At 31.7% G+C, this 22,838-nt stretch overlaps 2 long non-coding RNA genes across 2 annotated transcripts in view; one reads left to right on the top strand and one right to left on the bottom strand.

Annotated features, from left to right (window-relative positions):
• The window catches only part of LOC116660599, a 270,261-nt gene that overhangs the window by 31,595 nt on the left and 215,828 nt on the right, over positions 1-22,838 (bottom strand). The window lies entirely within an intron of this gene.
• Positions 219-16,243, top strand: LOC116660597. Its single transcript, XR_004316171.1, has 3 exons — positions 219-229; positions 6,145-6,147; positions 16,090-16,243. It is a non-coding gene; the product is annotated as an uncharacterized LOC116660597 (long non-coding RNA).

The raw sequence follows: 22,838 nt of genomic DNA, 5'->3' as shown, positions 1-22,838 counted from the left end.
CTTGGAACTACAGGCAATTTAAGTGATCCTCTAAGCAAAATTGTAAACAACTGTTAAATAAATCCAAATATATTTACAAGAAGAATTCTGACCTACAGAAACAGGTTTATCTTCATATCAATTTATATTTTATCTTTCCCCAGGGAATACATGGATCCTTTTACTCTTTCCTATCTCAATTGGATTAAACATTTATGGCTCTTGTGAGATAGCTAAGTTGCACAAAACTGTATTCATTAAAACTTAAAATAGCACCTCATATATTGATGAATTTCTCTTTCAAATATATGCCTGAAGAAACAGATGAAAGGTTAGTGGTTTCACTGCTGCCCATTTCTAATGAGAGGTGGCTGAAATGTATTTTAGATACTATAGAAGGACTGCCATTTAAAATAAGGTTATTACTATTAAGAATATTATATTACATAGAAAAATGAATGATCACTTAATTTATGGTGTTTCCTCACAAGTCACTAGCACTCATCACTATCAAAGACATATTAATTTTCAAATTCTCAAATAACATTAGATCTTTTCATGACATTAGCCCAGGGAAAGTTGTTAGTTAATTAATCAATGAAAGAGATACTAAAATAGAAAAATATTGAGAACATAGTGAATGTATAAGCCAAACAATAGGTAAAATAGAGAAAAATAGCTCATGAATCCCTCAAAAAGGTGAGATTTTACAACTAAGAAGCAACACATGTTAAACCATCTGTATAAATTGTTGTTGTTGTTGAGAAAGTAATATCCTACTGTAAAGTTTCAATGTCTTCCTATAAAAATATTATTTTCATATACACAGACCTGAAGTTCAGTTGTGGTTTGGCTGATCTTGGTGGGCTGATCTTGGTGGGTTCAGATCGACTCCGTAAGTCTCATTTTGGGATCTGGGGAAGAGGTGTGTTGGTAGTAGCTATTTGGCATATGTTATTCTCACAATGGATCAACAGATTTCGGGAGCGAAAATTTATCATGTTAATCTCTTGTACATACTGGCATTCTATTGGCCAAAATCAACTCATACTGATAAGAGCCCAGTATCAATGGGACAGAGAATAATGCTTGGCCCACAGTTGCAATCAATGAAAACTTTGCACCTCAGAGGAATGGGTGTAATACTACGAAGAAGAAAAACAGAAGGGGGTGCTTATCCAACTTAGTATATCAATCTATAACTAGTTTGAAAAGATAACTTAGAAGTAATCAGTTTCTGATTTCTTTCTGTATATCCTTTCCTCAGTTTCAAAATTTGTAAACTGTATAATTCTGTATTTTTTAAAGAAAATATATTTTTTAATTAATATGAGACCTAGAAATCAAATTAATGCCTTTTGTTTTCTTTTCTTCTTTTTCTTTTCTTTTTTTTTTGGTGACTTATTTCCCTATCCAGAATTCAGTCTATCAGGGTACTATAGCATTTTATGTGTTAGCTTTAATTAATATTGAATACAAGTATGTCTTAAATCCATATTCACCTTTATGGGAAAATTATATAAAGATAAATTAGATTCATAGTAGAATAATCATGAATCTGTTGTATACTTAATGTCACAAAAATACACAATTATACCCACTTTCTATTGGTATTCCTATTTAGCCTCTAAGATTACCCTGTGGAAGTGAAATAAAATTTACCAGAAGTATAATTATGATTGATTTAAACACAAGTAATGTCTAAAATTCCTAACTGATACCAATATGAATTAAATTTAAAACAATAATTAAAAGCCTATATCATCCTTGAAATTTTATTGGCAGTCGTTAAAACATACATTTGAGTGTTCAGTGTAATTAGATCTTTAATTGCATTGCTTAAAAGTGAAAGCATATACAGATTCCTTAAACCTTTTAGACAGTCAATATTGAATTGAAAATATTATTTTTTATAGAAAGTTGAGCTCATGGAAAGCATTGCAAGTGAGATTCTTTCCATTTGCAGTGATGTACTGGACACAAGAAGATTCAAGTTTTGCCTTAGTTCTATTAGCTTATAAAGTGACCACGTAAAATGTTTCTTCGGAACAAGGAAATCGGTCATTTCTGCTCATGTCATCTATATTGATCATCATTATGAAGAATTCCTCTCCATAATTTTTCAACTTTAAGTATGAATAAATATTTTATTTAAGTATGTGCATTTAAATCCTTATAGAGTGACAGAATGATTTATGTCTTGCTGAGTCATGTGCAGTAACGGTATTTAACTAAAGAAACAATGGGCATGGACAGATGTGTGTTGTCATGGTTGAATGTCTTGATCAACAGACCATAAGAACAAATTAAAAGCTACATTTTACAATTTTAGTTATCACATTGATTTTTTAGGCTGGCAGCTGGCAGCACTCAGAGGAATCAGACACACTTGTATTCATTGTGTTAAAAAAAAAAAAGTTTCACTTTCAGTAATCCTGTCCCAAAATCCAACGAATCTTACATGTAAATAAGGTAGAGAAATTATCCGTTAATTTTAAGAATTGACGTATAGTCTTTTGAAAACTTCTAGAAAAAAATTAAGGCAATTTGTTTCATAATTCACATTTAGAATGACACCACTAGTCCTTGGCTATCCCACAAGGTAAAGGTAACCCAAAGTTGTCATGTTCAGGATGAAGCCATCATATTTAGAGAATGTTATAGTGGTTATAATACAAAATTTGTCTGCACTTATGATTTTGTGTCCCAGTTAGCCAATAAGTCATTAAGTAAACTGGGAAGATATTATTACTTCTCTGTATTTGCTTATAACTGAAACAGTCCAGTTGTGCCAAGTAGAGCTGAGGATGAAGATTAAATATATTGAAATGTGTGAAGACTTTAATATGGTTTCTGGTACATGCAAAGACTACTATTTGTTTATTTATTAGGTCAGTTTGCCTACTGAGAGATTACTGAGAATTCATCACATACTAAGCCCTGCTGTAAGTTTTGAAAGGTGTATTCTTCAAAGATCTTTTTTTTAATTAGTTACAATAATCATCACGTGAAATATGAAGAGAAGTCAGTTCCTACATTGACACGTTAAGTACTTTATGTGTGGTTTTGTTTATTGTTTTCAGTTATTCCAGAAAGTATGTATTCGTTTAACATTATAAACCAGTAAAATTTTCAATGTAGGAAACAGATTATATGTAAGTAAAGTAAATAGACACATACAGAGGGCATTGCTGACAGGAGCTCATTAATCTGACATAGCACCTGCTTTTCCAAATTTGGAAATCTATTACTCTGAATTCAGATTTGTTCAACGTTTTTAAAAGAATAATATGATTTGATTTCACAAAAAAATCATTTTTAACTTTTAATTCAATGTGTTAAAATCCATTATTATTATTATTCTTTTTGATGTTCAAATTGTCCCAAATTTGGCCAATATAAAGCTAATTCCAGCTGGTGCCAGAGTTCTTCTGTCATGTTCCCATCTGGTACTTTCAGAATACTTAACAGGCTAAATTTAAAGCTACACAGAGAAAAATGTATCTTCCAACATGTTTAATACAGAAAGCAACATTTTGCCATAGAAAGCAAAACTTAAAAGTAAGTGTCCCAGTGGCTGTAGATTGTTGATAATGCTGCAGTGCTGTGATGAGAACAGTACTGACGATGACAGTTAGAACAGCACAACTTCAAGTTAGGGTTGCTCTTACATTCACTTTTCTATCTAAAAATATTATTTCCAACAAGGAATCTTGAAATACTCAAGAAACAATATTTCATTTTAAGATCTATTTACTTTCCAAAATCTGAGTTCATGTTAGGTTTAAATTGCCACATACAGAAAATACATTTTTGCCTTTTAGTTCTTCAGTTAACTAAGATTGATTATAATACTGAATTATGCATTATTAAATTAGATTATGCTATAAGAAAATTATATTGATATTTTGAAAGAGTGTATTGTTATAAATAATGTTTACCATGGCCACTTACATAAAGTAGGACTTTTTTCCGTAGCCTACTTAAAAATAAAATGAATAAAAAGGCTCGGTGAAGTTCCACAAATATAGGTGTAAATTTTTTCTACACAGAACATTTAGTGTCATAAGTAATATCTCTTCAATATCCTATTTTTTCTTATTTTTCAAATGTCTATGAATTGTCTGAAAGGCTGTTCCACCAGAATCGCCTAGACTCACACATGCAGCTGCATTTATCTGGTAGATGTGATAGAGCTGGAGGATCTAATATGATCTTACAGATAAGTATCATAAACCATAAAAATGAAAGTCAGGGGACAAATTTAGTACATCATCTCATTTACTGTCTGTACACTCCAGGTGTCCCAATTTCCTGCAAAAGTTGTTGCAATCTGGGCATTTCTTGCAAAGGAGCTAAAGTAATTCCCTGTGGTATTTTATTTTCTGTTGAACTGAGTTCTATTGCATTCTGTTTTATTCTGTTATGTTCTAGTCCAGTCAATTCTTCATTTTTGAAAAAAAAAAATCTGATGTGCAATCCACTAACTTAGATTCCTGCCTGACTAACAGGCAACAGAAATCTGTTTAGCCAACACTAATATGAAGGAGGTATTCATCTTTCATATTCTTGTATGTACCCTCATTAAAGTTGTATGCTACTTTTTAAAAGTTCTGGAGGCATATTGGTTTTACAGAGCCATTAAAGGAAAGAACAAAATGAAATTATTTAAGGCAATGGTGTATTGATTTAATATCCTGTTTTTACAAGTTCAAGCTGATATTGTAGGAGGCTTAAAAAATTTGAATACTCTTACGAGGTCATGTGCTATTCTATTTCATTATAAGATCCCTATGCAAGTCGTTATATGATACCTGTATATTATACAAAACCTTTCACAACTATCTTTACATATGGATGACACTCTTTTTTCCCCGTTGTTGAGGGCCCAACATTGTCTGACTCTGCTCAGATTTCCTTCTAATACCTCCTAACTGAGCATGAATCCCACCATGGAATGCCTATTGTGCTTATTTTTTTCATGTAATAACTAAGTTTCCATCTTGCTGTTTGAGCATGTCATTGTGATATGGGGAGGCACTTTGAGTTGAAGGTGACTTTTTTTGTTTCTTTCTTAGTTCTTTGATAATCACCCTAATTCCTGTTCATTTGATTCCAAGTGTGTGAAAACCGTATGTATGCTTTTGAAGACAAGATGTTGCAAAAATGTAGATATTTGCTAATCTAACTCATAAGCTGATTTTTCTGCTTGCTTGCTTAATTTCTTTCTACATTTCACTGTAAATTTTTCACACCTCATGCATGACTGCGTATTATAAAAACATTATTAAAGCTACTTTTACATCTTTTTACTCCCAATGCATAATAGCTACTTGTTTTTTATTGGATAGTCTACAGCTAAAACAAAGAATATAGACTCAAAAATATTGATATCTATTATATGAGACTTTTACGATTGATGGTGTGATGTTTTGTGGTGTTAAGGGAATTTACTGAGTGAAGGTCTTTGAGATGACCATTGATGTATCACCAAAGGAAGGAAGAACCATCAATGTATAAGCAATGGGAGATAATTTTTCAAATAATATTTTTCTTTATGGACTTTGCATATCTACCTGAAAACATATTTAAATCTGTATGAATTATAATTTTTTATTAGTAAGAATCTGTTTAGCTTTTCATTATTCATTTAGCATTTCATCTTCAACTTCCCGTAGAAAAGAAGAGGAGTTCTGAGTCAGTTTGCAATAGAAAGAAGTACTGGAGCTCTCCTTCTGGCTTCATTTTCTCCTTAACTCCCTTGCTCATACATATCACAGGAGGTGGCTGGTATAATGGGTAGGCCTGCTAATATAGTCACATCAAGTAGGCTGTTAAGCTGGGCCAGTAAATGAGGGAAATGTGGGATCTAATGTTTCCTTAATATGCTCATGGATATGCAAAGAAATTCACCTACACATACTTATTCTTTGAGTGGAGTAAATATATTCATATTTCCTGCAGATTTAATGAAAATATTTAATATTTTAGCTTAAGATTTCACTTTCCCACACACAGGCTAAAAGGTCTGAATTTGGAGAAACAGTGGGCAGAGGAAGAGGAAATATGAGTGCTAGTCTTCTTTGAAATATACTCAAAACTCCTAGATTTTAGATTTAGGGAAGCATCGCCTTTCAGTTAGTTACAAATCAGGGGAGAAAGAAGGCAGTATCAGCATCCCCAAATTTCAGACTCTGTATTGGTCACTAACGATTCTAAGAAAGAAACTGAAATGCTTATTTTTGTTTTAATTTTAGCATTTTATAGTATTAATGTACATATCAATTTTATTGGTAGGAAAAAATGAACAGGTTTTTAACTCGAACACAATATATCATCTATTCCGGTGAGCACTAGAAGTACTTATAAAGCTTACTTTGATAGGTGGGCTTGTGAAATTGTGATTAACATATTATAACTATAAACTCAGTAGGAAAGCACACAATAGTAATTTGCAATCTCTGTGAATGGTACAGATGCACAAATTTTAATCATTATAAACTGAATTAATTTAGAAGTGGTGTGTATATCTTATGGTATTAAATTTTATCTGCTATAAAAACTATGGACTAATCTCGTACTTACCACTTTCTTTTCCTTTGTTAGAAATCAAAGTACACTTGTGTGACAATATACAGTAGTGTTACCTAATTAGTACTTTCACAGTCTGAGAATGAAAGAAATTTATTAGATGGCACTAGAATTGAGAGAACAAGGCTGATTTTGAAGGCAGAAGTGATACTGATTGCCCTCCATTTTTCTTAGCAGAGTGAATTATGAAATTTATGAGGAAATCTCAAACTTACTGTTCTTCAAGGGCTGGGCAGTGAGAAAGAAGGAATAAAATTTCTGGTAATGATATTGTTGACATCGTTTTATGTTGCTTGAATAGACATGCACAAATGAATAGATTTACAAATCAACACACATATTTGTACTGCCTTAATTTATGCAGCCAATTCTTCATGGGTTTATACACACACAGAAATTTCCCCATGGTTACTAATGATTAAAATATCCTCCCTTTGAAGTAAGCTTGGGGATGTATGAAAAGTGGAGCAAGACTTGCTGATACACAATTATATAAAAATAAATAAATTAATAAAATTTAATTATATGCATTTAGAAAAAAATATAGTAAGAGAGGAGCAAAAATATATTTATATATAGGCCATACACTCATTATACTCATAACCTTACACATGAAATGAGACTTTTAGAGATTTGAACCTCTTTTTCCCCAAGTTGGCTTATGATATGCTGTGATAATATATGATAATTTAGCTTCCTTAAATGTGACTGACTCCAAGCATTGTACACCACATTACATGGCTTCTAAACATGAACTGTCTATTTCATATAAATGATCTGCTATGAATTTTTAAGCTGGAAGCAAAACTGTCTTCTGGGCTTATAATGAGAGAAATTTTAGGTCTTGTACATGAAGACAACATACAAAACTTTCAAGAGTAATTTCTACTTACTGTGACTTTGGGCAACTAAATGCTATGGAAGCCACAGTTCTATAAAGGAGTGTATTCTATTATCTCTTCCAAACATGGAATTAAAAAAAATCAGAAGGAAAGTATAGATGGATATATATACATATGTATGTATATACACATATATGTCTGTATAAAATTTCCCAACGACAAAAAAGAAGAAAAAGATTCATAATATAGTATTTGAAACAAATAAATGAAAACTTCTAAGTAATCATATTAAACTTTGTTTCTTTTATAAAAATTATGCATTTGGGCTTATTAAAACTTTAGCATTATAAAACTTAAAAATTACTAATGAAAATAAATAATAGACAAATGTTAAAAATTAAGTTAAGTGTATATATTGATAAATATAGAATAAAATAAATAGTAATGGGCATGATTCCCAGATATATTTAATATTCTTAACAAGGCAAATGATTTAAGTTGTGAATATTATGCACTTAAATTAAATTTTCTATTTTATGTAAGTAAAAATTGAGAAATAGACATAATAACAACCTTACAATGAAGGAAATGAGTGTAAATTACTAAGAATTAAGAGTTCAGATAGAAGAGAAAAAAAGCAGAGATTTAGGATTCGACTAATACAGTTAGCCAGTTGGAGCTGGGAAGCTAGATATTGAATATTTTATATAGTAAAGCACACACATTATTTTCCAATGCATATACTAATAAATATGAAAAGAAAAATCCCATAAAGGAAGATCATTGAATTCTCAGTGTATAGTGCAATAAAACAGTAAATAATGAGAATGAAATTGATGGAAAAGTGTAGGGAGACATTTGTTGGCATTTTAAGACAAGACAAGAAGATGAAACAGAAAAAAAAAAAAAGAAAGCTTGTACTTTTGAGTTCATAACACGTGTTCTTTCATCATTTGCTCTGAGAATCTGGAGCAGATCTATTCCAGGAAATCAGCCTTAAGGGACAGTTAACCCAAGGTGCAGCAGTAGAAAACATTTCTTCTGATGTTAAACCGCCTCACTTTTGTTTGTTCTTGGTTTTCTCCGTCTAAAGGGAAAGATCTGCTGTGGTTCCAGTGAATGAAGTTTAATTGAGCTGGTATATAACAGAAGTCAAGTCTTTATGATATTCTTGTTTCCATGCTGATTTGATAACAATTTTAAATTACTGTAAAGCAATATTATGTGAAGGAATTTAAGACACATATAAAAAGAATGATTGTATAATCCTGATGAACCCATATTTTTAATGATTCTGCTATGGAATATTTCAGAGTGTTAATATGAATGAATAGAACTGTATAGACTTTCATCACTCATTCATTTACTTATTCGAGAAATATTTATTAATCATTTCCATAAAGATTACAGAAGATTGGACATTTGAAAATACAAGACTCCAAAAAGCATACTCACAGAAGGTGTTTCTTTAAAGGCAAAGGCAAAGGAACAGAAAGAGAAAGAGGGAGCAGTCAGATGGGGGCAAGTCTCAGAAATCAGCCAGTGACATACCCCCATTGTCCATATTCTGACATTGACCATCAAGATCTGTACAAAAGTTTTGGCTTTCAGAAGTCTCAGTAGAGAAGTCACAAGAGGAGATTTTTATCCCCTTGTGATCTTGTGGTGAAGCCGTTTTCTAACTAACTGTGCTACTTTAAAACCATTAGTAAACATACTGTTCCTAGGGTGTCTCAGACTTTATACAGCACAGCATAATGCCCACCATTCTCACTGAAGCCAAGAGTTAAAGCCAGATATTTAGGAGACTCCAGAGATATTTATTCAAGCTGTAGATCAACTCTATCTCAGACTCCTACAGGTGTGCCAGGCTCTGTGCTAAACTCAGGGGATACAACAATAAACGAAAGAAAGTAAATTGCTGTCTACCAGGGAGACTAAATAAATAAACATCTATTAGGCTACACAGTGGTAATGCCGTGGAGAAAAATAAAAGAGGACAAAATACGTGTTGTCAAAGCTGATGCAATTACTATTTTAGATCCAGTGGCCAGAAGGACCTAAGTTGCAAAAAGTAGAGATGTGAGGGAAATGAGGAGGTGAGCTTTATTTTTTTGTCTGGGGGAAGAACATTCCAGGCTGAAGGAATAGCAAGTTTAAAGACTTTTGAAATGGGATATACTGCATTGTTCCCAAACCTGATGAAGCCAGTGTAATGACAAGACCCTGTAGGAGGACTTGAAGTGAGAGAGGTAACTGGAGATAGATTACATAGGACTTTTTCAAGGCTTTTGAAAAGACCTGGTTTTTCTGAGTGAAATAGAAAGTCTCTGGACTTGGTTAAGCAATGTTATGTTATGACACTGGTTGCTATGCTTAAAAAAGAATAAAGGGAGGCAATGACTGAAACAGAAAGCTATTTGTGGGGGCTGCTTATTCAGATGCTGGTTAATGCTGGCTTGGACTTGCAATCCAGCTACATATCTTAAAAACAATATAGACAGTCTAGCCTCAGAGTACCTTCAGGGAAGTTTCAAACTTTAAATAGCACATTATAAATCATTAGCTGCCTCTCTCATCCTTATTTTGGACAAGGTTCAGTAGCAGATTTCCCTGTATCTCTGGAGATAATCATAGAACTGTCCCATGAGATATAAGATAACTCTTTCTTACAGCCCAACTTCCTGATCTTGGCCAAGGCTTTTTAATTATAAATTGCTAGTAGCATCCTTGCTTCTGCATCTTTTGCACCATTTATAAAACAGAAGAAGCAGAAGAAAAAAAATACCAAAATTCTAGCTATGTGTTATCATCCAATGAAGTATTTCTTAAAAGAAATACCTCAGTTAATTAGATAGTCTGACACAAATTTCTTTAAAATTATGCACAATCTTGAATTCGTGTTACCTTTTTTTTTACCTGTGTCCCCTTTTCATTTTTAGTCTGCAGTTTGTCTTCTTTTAGTGCTTATCCTAAAATGTTGCCTGCATAGTTTACAATTCTGTTACAAAGCATAAATCTCATTTTTCTTCTAACAAGACATAAAACACATTTCTCTGCCCTTTAAAACTCTCTGCTTACTCTAATTTTTTGTTTAAAACTCCCTGCTTACTCTAATTTTTTTGTGTTTTATTATTTGCTACTTAAATTTCACAATGTCTTTAAACACTTGAATTTATCAGTAGAACTTTTATTTACACTATTATGTTCAATACTTCCTTAAATTTACAAATACCCTCCACCACCGTATTTCACTCTTAAAAAAAAAAAATCTTACTCTTCCTTTTTTTTTCCTTTAGTAGCCCTTTGTGCTTAAGTTCATCTTTTAGTTATTTCTTCAGAGACTACATGGGTAGTAAAACCTGCCTTTTGTGTATCACAGATTGTCTTCATTCCATCTTCACTATTAAATAAATATTTGGAATGCTCTCATCCTTATGGCTTAATGGGTTTATTATTTATGTAAGGATCTTGTTCATAGTCTTTCTTCAGTTAAAGAGGCCAGTGTTTATGAATGGTGCTCAAGTAAGTGCTAAGTAAACATTTTTCAGGGGTGACCTCAAAATATTTTTAACTGGGAGAAAATATAGGGTAGTTTCCTCCAGCAAACAAAAATTCCTTAAGCAAAAATAACATCATTAAAATCAAATTTAAAAATTAAGACTCTGTCACATCCAAATTGATTAGACAAGGAAAGATTTATCATACTTAGAACATTTCTTCAAAAGACATACCATTCTCTACGTGGTATTTTGCAAACTACTTCAAATACTGTTGTCTAGGACATGTGACTGAAATATGGCTATTATTAGATGAAATAAGGTGCTATCGTGGGAACTTTATTTGAACTAGATGAAAGGAGATAATTTTATTTGAATTCATGTAAATTGTGTCTGGTTCAATTATTTTGTTTCTGTAATAATCTCTCCACTCAAATATATAACTAATAATAACTATATATAACAAATATATAACTAATTCCTTACAAAAATATGAACTACTAAAGACATTATTTTTTAAATGCAGCTTTTAAGTTTTAAACATCTGTGAAGTCAAGTTTGTATCTTAGGATTATATGGACTTCTTTTTTTATATTCTGCAGGCCTAGAATAACTAATTGGTCAAATATTGTCATAATCTAATACTTCCTCAATTTTTTTTCTTTTTGAAATATCTAATCTGTTTTAAAATACTATATTCAAAATATTCTTATTCTGTTTTTCTTCCTCATCATAAATATTTTAATTTAGTATTTTGAAAATAAACTAGTTCTAATTTTCATTGATTTAAACACATAGCTGAGGTAAATTGTTCAGTTCTTTACCTCACTATTTTAGCAAATGTAGTTTCAATTTTGCACCCCATAGAAATAGTAAATTTTTATTGGCTCTCTACCCACTTTAAATATAAAATAAAAAATGCTTTCCAGAACCATGAGGGATAGTTGACTGACCATTTTGTCATCTCTTCTCATGAATTTAAAGACACTTACTGTAAAAATTCACTCAGGGAAGGAAATGAGGAAAAAAAAAAGAAATGACATCTAATTGGCCCCCAGCTCTAATGCCAGCCCCCAGTCAAAACATATTAAAAATAAACCTTTGTCTGTGTTCCGCTAACTCACTCAGTGATCCTTGTATTTATTCTTCCAGTTACTTATTAATATATATATATATATATATATATTGAGTGTTTACTATGTGCAGGGTATTCTTCTAAGATCTTGTGTATATCAGCAAGCAAATCAATAGTGTTTGTCTTCATGGAGCTTACATTTAGCAGGGAACAACCACAAAGAACAAAAAATATATATATATCAAACAAATTTACTGTGTATTAGAAGGTTTTGAATGATAGGGACAGAAGAAGAAGCAATGTTTTTAAAGAGGTTTTGCTATTAAAGAATTAGTGGTAGGATGCAATGTTAAATAAGGTGGTTAGATTAGGATTTGAAATACAGCAAAAACATGAAATGATGGCAAGAGCCATATACATGTGATGGTTATACAATATTATGAATGTTTACAACAATTTAAAGATGAGCTATCAAACCACAAAAAAGTCATAGATAAATCTTACAAACATAATGCTAAATTAAAGACACCTATGACCCCGATAACATGGCACTTGGGAAAAGGCAAAGTATAAAGATAGTAAAAAGATCAATGATTTTGGGGGCTTGGGGCAGAGAAGAGAGGATTAAATAGGTGAACTCAAGGGATTATTTTTAAGGGTGGTGAAACTATTCTATGTGATGCTTTAATTGTGGATGCGTAACACTGCATTTTTCCAAAACACTTTACAGTACAAAGAGTGAAACTTGATATATAATTTTTTAAGTCGTTTGGGAGGTTAAGTCCCGGGGTGAAATGCAGGCTGTGGGTTTTTTTAAATTACAAATGTATGAAATAACTTCATTGAAATGGGTAGAGAGGAAAGTGTTGACCTAAGTAACTTTGCAAATAAGTGGACATTAAGGAACAGAGAAACTGTATGTAAACAATAACGTTATATACAAAGGGTATGGGTTAAAAATGCTGATACTGCTATAATGTACACTAGACTTGAACAGTTAAGTGAATGGATGGTATGTGGTGGGAGCCAAGTTTCCCACAGCTTGAGTGGGAGTTCACAGATAAGCAAGGAGAGGAGGAGGGAGCAGTATGAGTTCATGTCTAGATTAATATCGATACAGATAGCTACATATAGGAATATTTGTGGATATATGTATCTGATAAGGTTAGTACACACACATATATTTCTTTTCTCTGTCAGCCTAGAAGGTCTGGAAAAAAAACCTCCCAGTAGCAATAAGCAAACTTAAACTCAGTTCTTGGTATGTAATATCAATCTGCAGTGAAAGGAAGCAGGATTCCAAGGACATGTGACTGATTCTAGCAATGGGACAGGAAATACACAACACGAATCTGGAGCATTTTAGTACTAGCGTAAGAAATTGCTCTAAAACCAACAAGTGAACAGAGTATCTCAAAGGAACACAAGAGCCAATCGAACGAACTCCCAAAGCTGAAAGCTAGAACAATTTGAGCAACAAAATTAATAAAGCAGTGTTGATTTATAAACTGAAGTATAAAATAAATATCCATAAGTCTATAGTAATATAAATAAATTACTGAATACATATTTGAGGAAAAGAGACAAATCTCCCATGCAAAACAATACCAAATAATTATTACACACATTCTGCCCTCTATCTGAAATTAATATAGCTACTTTTGTTTTCTTTGTTCTAATTGTGTCTTCACTCTTTGTCTGCCTTTGGTGGTTTTTAACTATGCATTTTACATGACTCCATTTATCCTCTTTTTTAAAATCTCAGTTGTAATCCTTAACATTACTCTAATTCACAGGTAGTACAAGTGCCTTATAATGATAAAGTCTTAATTTCTCCTTCCCAACTCTTGTATCCTTGCTGTCATTCATTTCACTTATATATAAGCATATATATAATCAAATACATTGTTGTTATAATTTTGAACAAACTGTTATCTCTTAGATCAATTAATTTAAGGAAAATATATATTTTTAAAATTTTACTGTTACTAGCCCTTCTTTGATGCTCTTCCTTTCGTTATGTAGATCAAAGCTTCTGACCTATATCATTTTTGTTCTTACTAAAAAACTTAACATATCTTGCAAGGCAAGTTTGATGGCCTGTTTAGTTTGGATATTGGAACTGGAAGATATCAATTATATATGGACTTTGAAGTGTGGAGGTGGAAATAATAATCAACCAAGTAGAAACTAAGTTATACCATCTGATACCTAATAATTTTCTGCACAAATTTAATATTATTTTATTTTGCAAAAATATAAAAACTGAAAAGAGATTATATGTAATATTTGTTTTTCATACTATACCAAGTGGCAATTATGTCACACATCAATGATAAGAATTCTAATTCTAATTAACATTCTTTCATAGTCAGAAAATTCATGTAGTTCAAAGAAAAATGGAGGCAAATCAGAATTTTGAATATTAAGTTCTTTGTAAAAACAAAATTGAAAATGAAGTTGTAAACAAAAAACAATCTTAAGCACAAAGCACAGTTCCTAACAATAGGAACTAGATACAATTTTTATTGTTGCTGTCTGTGAAGAGGTACAGAGTACAGTGCATTTAAAATAAATAATGTGTATTAAAAGATAATAAATAATGCAAGCTTTAAATAAATAAATGGGAAATAGTTGCTTCACTCAGAGAGATGTGAGGAATTGAAATGTGTATTTTTCTATTTCTTAGCCATAAATATATAAGAATTCAATTAAATCTGTGGGATTATTAAATTATTACATTGAGAAGTACAGATATACTAAGTCAACACCAAACACAGTCTTATAGCTCAGAGATAATAAAACAAAAAAGCAATTAGTTTTGTATTTCTTTAGATACAGTCTTACAAGACAATGCAGCAAAAGTATCCACACTAAGTTAGTAAACGGAGGCTAAATGTCAATGATTTGAGGAGAATAACCAAGATGTAGCAAGAATTGTGTTAATCATACGACACAGGCCATGGAAAAAGAAATTTATCTTTGAAATGAAGGTAAATAAGATATATTATATATATATATATATATATATATCATACATATATATATATATCATTTATATATATATATGTATATAAATACATAGTTAATATATAATTCTCAACTAAATAAAATAAATAATTGACCTGGATATTATCTTTATCTCTTTTTCACCAAGTTCAACAACATTTTTTAAATAAATCTTAGTCTTTTTTATTTATTGAAGTAAATAGTTGATTTACAATAGTGTTAGTTTTAGAAATACAGCAGAGTGATTTGGTTATACATATGTCTCTGTATATAGTGATTTTTAAAATTCTTTTCCATTATCATAAACTATATAATAAATTGTAAGATATTGAATATAGTTCCCTGTGCTATACAGTAAATCTTTGTTTTTTGTCTAGTTTTTATTGAAGTATAGTTGATATTTTATGTTGTGTTAGTTTTGGGTATACAGCAAGGTGATTCAATTATACATATATATATTATTTTTCAGATTCTATGCCATTATAGTTTATTACAAGATATTTAATATAGTTCCCAGTGCTATACAATAGGTACTTGTTGTTTATTTTATATATAATAGTGTCTATGTCAATCCAAAACTCCTAATTTATCCTACCTCCCCACCCCTTACCCCTTTGATAACCATAGTTTTTTTTCTATGTCTGTGAGTCTGTTTCCATTTGTAAATAAGTTCATTTGCATCATTTTTTTTTTAGATTCCACATGTAAGAAATATACAATATTTGTCTTTGTCTGACTAACCTCATTTAATATGACATCTCTAGGTCCATCCATGTTGCTGCTAATGGCATTATTTCATTCTTTTTTATCGCTAATATCCCATTGTGTATGTGTGTGTTTGTGTCTGTATATATGTGTATATATATATCACATCTTTATCCAGTCATCTGTCAGTGGACATTTAGGTTCCTTCCATGTCTTGGCTATTGTAAATAGGGTTGCTATGAACATTGGGGGTGCATGTATTCTCTGAGTTAGTGTTTTGTCCAGATAATACATCCAGGAATGGGATCACTGGATCATATGGTAACTCTATTTTTAATTTTTTAAGGAACCTCCATACTGTTCCACATAGTGGATGCACCAGTTTAAGTTCCCAGCAGCAGTGTGAGAGGGTTCCTTTTCCTTCACACTCTTCAGCATTTACTATTTGTAGACTTTTTGATGATGGCCATTCTCACTGGTGTGAGGTGATAACTCAGTGTGGTTTTGATTTGCATTTCTCTAATAACTTGTGATATTGAGCATCTTTTCATGTACCTGTTGGCCAACTGGATGTCTTTTTTGGAGTAATGTCTATTTAGATCTTCTGCACATTTTTTGATTTGATTGTTTGTTTTTTTGATGAGCTGTTTGTATATTTTGGAAATTAGTCCCTCGTCAGTCATATCATTTGCAAATATTTTCTCCCATTCTTTAGATTGTCTTTTTGTTTTGTTTATTGTTTCCTTTGATGTGCAAAAGTTTGTAAGCTTAATCAGGTCCCATTTGCTTTTTGCTTTTATTTCCATTACTCTAGGAGATGTATCGAAAAAGTATTGCTTCAGTATATGTTAAAGTGTGTTCTGCCTATGTTTTCCTCTAGTTTTACAGTATCTGGTCTTAACATTTAGGTCTTTAATCCATTTTGAGTTTATTTTCTTATATGGTGTTAGAATTGTTCTAATTTCATTCTTTTACATGTAGTTGTCCAGTTTTCCCAGCACAACTTATTGAGGAGACTGTCCTTTCTCCATTGTATATTCTTGCCTGCTTTGTCACAGATTAATTGGCCGTAAGTGTGTGAGTTTATTTCTGGGTCTTCTATCTTGTTCCATTGATCTGTGTATCTGTTTTTGTGCCAGTACTGTGCTGTTTTGATTACTGTAGCTTTGTAGTATAGTTTGAAATCAAGGAGCATGGTTCCTCCAGCTCCATTCTTCTTTTTCAAGATTGTTTTTGCTACTTGAAGTCTTTTGTGTTTCCATACAAATTTTAAAAAAAATTTATTCCAGGCCTATGAAAAATACCATTGGTAATTTGATAGGAATTGCATTAAATTAGTATATTTCCTTGGATATTATGGCCACTTTAAAAACATTGATTCTTCCAGTCCATGAACACCGTATATCTTTCTATCTCTTTGTGTTGTCTTCAGTTTCTTTCATCAGTGTCTTATAGTTTTTGGAGTACAGGTCTTTTGCCTCCCTAGGTAGATTTATTCGTAGGTATTTTATTCTTTTTGATGCAATGGTAAATGTGATTGTTTCCTTAATTTCTCTTTCGGATATTTTTTGTTAGTGTATCAAAATGCAATGGATTTCTGTAATATTGATCTTGTATCCTGCAACTTTACTGAATCCATTGATGAGCTCTGGTAATTTTCTGGTGATGTCTTCAGGATTTTCTATGTAAAATATCATGTCATCTGCAAACAGTGACAGTTTTACTTCTTCTTTTCCAATTTGGATTCCTTTTATTTCCTTTTCTTTTCTAATGACTGTGGCTAGGACTTCCAAAACTATGTTAAGTAAAATGGCAAAAGTGGGCATCCTTGTCTTGTTCCTGATCTTAGAGCAAATACTATCAGCTTTTCACCATTGAGTATGATGTGGATTTGTAAAATGAGTGAAACACCTTTAGGAAAGTTTTCATCATGGAACAACCTCTCAAATGTTAACATGTGAATCAGAAGAAAGTTTTTTCCCCTATATGGAAATGTTGTGCTTTTTTTGCTTCCAAATCAAAACTATTCGTTTTGAAAAGTGATTCATGTGCAAAGTGTAGAACAGATCATTATCAAACTAATTCCCAATGTGGCAGTGAGGATAGTATTTAATAGTTACAGATAATTTAACACGTGCTTCTTTTATTACCTAAGAAATGTTTATTCTGTGCCTGAGTAGCATTGGCCATATGTGTCTATAATTAATTACAAATTATCTACTCAGTTGATGATACCTGGCACAGCTGTTTTTTTCCTGAAATTAATATTTAAGCATTGAAATATTCATTAATTTCTGTAGCCATATGTACAGTCATATTTATGTAATGCATTTATTTAATTACACATTGAAAATTTATTCCTTGTTAATCATCATAAGCATTAATATCTAATCAATACAATTTGAAATTTTACACATAAATGCTACAATTGATGTTATTTACTATAGTAGTGGAAGTCTTCGTGCCTATTGCATTTCCTATTTTTCTTGGGCTTGTAGACTTGTTGGGTACATTAATCAGAGAATGTAATGACAGCAAAGCCAACCTTCAGATTCAATATTTGCCTTAATATATTTCATTATTTTTCCTTCCCTAAAAATTATGAGACTGTGCAGCAGGTACAGCTCTGTAAAGCATGTCACTAGAAATAAAACTTCTCTGATTATTATTAACACAACATCTTAAAAATGTTTTTCAAAAGGAGAGAAAGAGATGAAGAGATTGATTGGTTGATTGGCTAAATAAGGTTGAATAGGATCTAGATGGAAAACAGTTACAGGCAGACGGATAGCTCTAGAAACATCTAGAAGAAATATTTTATGAATCAGAATGGTGAGCTTTCAGTAGAACCCCAAAAGAATCAAATAGGAAAATCTTCTCCTGCCTATAATATAAGGACTTTCAAGGTAGAAGGCAAATATGTACTGGAAAAAAAAATGTACGTGTTTTGCAGTAGAGTCAATGTATTTTATACCTTCCAAAAAATGTACACCAAATTAATCCAACATTTACTACTTCAGATAATTAAAGTGCTACTCTTTGTCTTAAAAATGGTATATAATTTCATAATATGTGGAAAAGTATACTTTATACACTTGTATTACAAATGAAAAATATAGAAAAGAAATCTTTTCACTGGTATATCTAAATGTATAAGGAATTAAACTAATCCAACTAAATATATACATGCTATATATATGATAGTATATAGACATACAAACATACACACATACATATATATACATATACTATATATATATATAAATATGTATGGATCAAGTGACTAATCAGTACAGTGAGAACTAAGTATATCATGCACAGGATACATGAATGAATGCTATAGTGTTACATAATAGAATTTCTTCTTGGCTAAGGAATCTACTATTCAAAAATATGATCTGATATCTAAATATTCAAAATATAGAGATTTCTTTGGAAATCATTAGATCTAATTGAATGGTTCTTACTGTATGTACTTTGAATATAAACTATAGAATCAAAATTCTATACATAACTTTACATTTTTATTGATTTTTCTTTGTAATATTTGATTATAGCATGAATGTGTTCATGTCATTGCAGAATTAGAAATGAGTCACTTTTATAATGAAAAGTCGCATTGTACTAAAAAATGAATTTATGAGCATAAAATACCCAATATAGTGCTATAAATTTGAAATGGCTTCAAGACAATATCTCAGATTTAGATTTAATTTATTTCATAAATGTTCAGCAATAATCACTTCAAACCTAATTACTTCATAAAATTGGTGGAATCTCTTTCAATATATATTTTTTGGTAAATGGGGGAATTTCAGAAGATGAAATCAATCAATTATAATGAAGCACAGAAGTTTAGTTATTTTGAATAGCCTCTCATAAAAAAATTAAAAATCAACTTTCATATAATACACCATCTTTTAAAATTCAGTATTTACATTCTTATATTGTTAGAAGTGACATATTTAGAACAAAGTAAATGTTACATCAGTGATTATTTCTTAAATGATTTATAGGTATCATTACATTGTACATTTTGTTTTATTTTTATCATTTTATAGAATATTTTAGTTCTAATTACTCAGATGAGAAACAGATGCTCAGTGATATTATTAGTTGGCTGATTAGTAAACAGCAGCTCTCAAAATAAAAACAAAAGTCTTAAACCCAAAATAGAGTGGTGAAATATGTGAATACATAGATATTAACAATAACATGACGTCAGTTTTGAACGAGCAGTTCAGATTGTGAAAATGGAAGCCAGAATACTGTGGGTGGAAACTCAAATAATGATAAAGTTAATCTATATCTATAGACATGCCTACAAGTTCCCTAAGGTACCAGGTAAACGTAAGAAAGAAAAGTATGACAAGAGAGTGATTGCATATAAGAGAAAAGAAGAAAGATCTAAACACGATAATCTAAATTTCCATGTTCAGAAGCTAGAAAAAGAAAAGCATATTGAATCTAATGTAAGCAGAAGAAAATAAATAATTATAGCAGAAATCAATTAAACTGAAAACAGGAAATCAATAGAGGAAAGTTACCACTACTCCACATGTGGCTGTTTTCTATCAGGATGATTCCCTCTGCAAATTAAGAGGTAGGAGAGTACAAGACTGTAACACCCCTTACCATACCGTACGTTCAGATGTAGAAGCTACACAATTCATTCAATTGGCTCAAATGGCCTCACACAAAACCTGACATAAGCTTCTCCTTCTCTGTGTGAACCAAGTCTAAACACAATAAATGGATTCCTTGGAGCCCCACTCCCTCCTCCACTAGACAGTTTAACAGGGTTACTTGATTGCTTTTATCCAGTGGAGTTATAAAAGTTTGATACTGCCCTGCCCTGACTGTCCCCAGGATATTGTAATAGGTATATATGACCCTAGGTCTCTCTTGGAGATGGGGAGACCTCAGCTATACCTCTAACCATCTTTTATCTTTTTCCTTAGAGCTTGAACAGTCAGTGTGAAAGGAAGGGAGCTAGAGAGTACAGGGTCCACCCACTAGTAAGCAAGGCTTTGGGTTTATATTCAGTTTCCAGAGGTTACCAACATGGAGCAACAAATGAGCTTCTAATGTTTTGAGTCTTTATAAAACTCCGTGTACTCACCGTGGGCACAATTTATTTGCAATGTGGGTACTCCTTGGCTAAGCACTATCGCCACCTTGCATTTCTAATAACTTCCATTTTACCCTCTTCTCATATAAAAAAAAAAAAAGAAAGAAAAAGGAGCAACGACCAAAGCACCAATGAATCCAACCTCTCACCAAACAACTTCTAAAAATTCTTTAATAGTAGGGAAAGTTGGAGACCTTTAACCCCATACCCCCACCAACACTTAGGCAAGTGTGTGTTCTACACTTAAGGATAATAGGCAGTCCTTTGTAGCTTCTCAGCTGGTCCTTGGAGGGCTTGTCCATTCCGTTTCTGAAAGTCATATCTCAGCATCACATTCTCATGATCAAAATCTATTAAACCTGAGAGTAAAGTGAGATTTGTATCCTATTTGTAAGCTATGAAACCATCCAGTCACAGTTTTATAGATACTGGCAAAAGACAGGAGATCACTCTGTCAGAGACAAAGGATATTATTCAGTACAGCAAGAAAAATGAGCTTTGTTTTCACATAGGCGTTCCCTGAAAGAGTGTTGAGCATGTTGTTTGTGTCACAAAGGATGACCCTCATAGTTAACGAACTTGAATCCTTTTCATCAGCTGCAAGCAAACCTGCCTAACCTTCACCCTGGAGACCGGCATTATCTTTATTAGATTGGACATGAAAATAAATCTGTCCTCTACTAGGGAGGAAGTCAAAATCTCTATATTTCAAGGCTGTATAAATATCCATGACAAGAGAATCTGGAACAAAAGCTTTCTCTAACCAGAAACTTCTACAGCTGTAAAAGATGCAAATTTTTGATGTTTACATCTGTGTACACTTCTGCATGGGTTATCAAATCTGTTATTTTAATTGTAAAATAATATTTTTATTGTATCTAAAATTTAATTCATTTCAGTATAATTTTTAGTCACACACATAAAAATATATCACACAGATATATACACAAATATATACACGTGATAGATGTATGTATATATTAAGTGATGTGAACCACCCAATTTTTTCTGTGAATGTAGGTGTCCTGCATATCTTTCAGATATTCAACAGTAATTACAACTAAATAAATATAGAAATAAATGTTTTACAAATATTTCAGGCTTTAATTTTTTTTCTTTAAAACGCCCATTATTCTTTTTGCGCTATAACTATGTGAAGCAATTATTATGTGCTGGGCTAGTAATTTCAGACAACTATTGAGTAATTTATTTGTTTACACTCTCTGGCTCTGTAAACAAATATTTCACTCCAGGGATTATTGATTACTAAAAATTTAAAATAATTACAATTTCTAAGGAGAAATAACATTACCAGCTACAACTTAAAGGATTAGGATTTAAAGGACATGACTTGGGCCTTCACTTAAGGAACTCAAAAAAACAATTATAAAGGAAAGTATACAGTAGTGCCCTCTAATCTGCAGCTTAGCTTTCCACAGTTTCAGTTACCTGTGGGCAACCGAGGTCCAAAAACGTCAAATGGAAAATTCCAAAGATAACCAATTCTTAAATTTTAAATTGTGCTCACCTTTCTAAGAAGCATAGTGAAATCTTGCATTTACCCATTCTTTTCTGCCCAAGACATGATTTATGCCTTTGTTCAGTGTATCCTGCCTATTAGTCACTTAGTAGCTGACTGGTTATCAGATCAGCTGTCGTGGTGTGACGGTGCTTATGTGACCCTTACGTCCCCAAAGTGCGAGAGTACTGATATTGACTGTTGTGCTTGGTTAAGATAGAAAAGCATTAAATTGGTAAATAATCATCATTCAGCATAGTCTTTTCTATTATTTTTTGTAGTTTTTCTTGAGCATCCCTCCTAGTTTTACTTTGAAAATTTTTAAGCTATTTTACTTAAGATACTGAACTTGAAGAAAAAATGCATACAAGGTACAGTCGCCTTATTAATATGGTTTTAAACAGTTGTCCTTTTTCATAGTTAAGTGCTGAAAGCATTTGAAGCATTACATAAAAGGACATCTAGTTTTTAAAAAAAGACAGCTTTT

Source organism: Camelus ferus, chromosome 3 (genome assembly GCF_009834535.1).
Source record: "Camelus ferus isolate YT-003-E chromosome 3, BCGSAC_Cfer_1.0, whole genome shotgun sequence".
Classification (NCBI taxonomy): domain Eukaryota; kingdom Metazoa; phylum Chordata; class Mammalia; order Artiodactyla; family Camelidae; genus Camelus; species Camelus ferus.
Note: the sequence above shows the minus strand (reverse complement) of the source record. Positions and strands in the feature narration are given on the sequence as shown.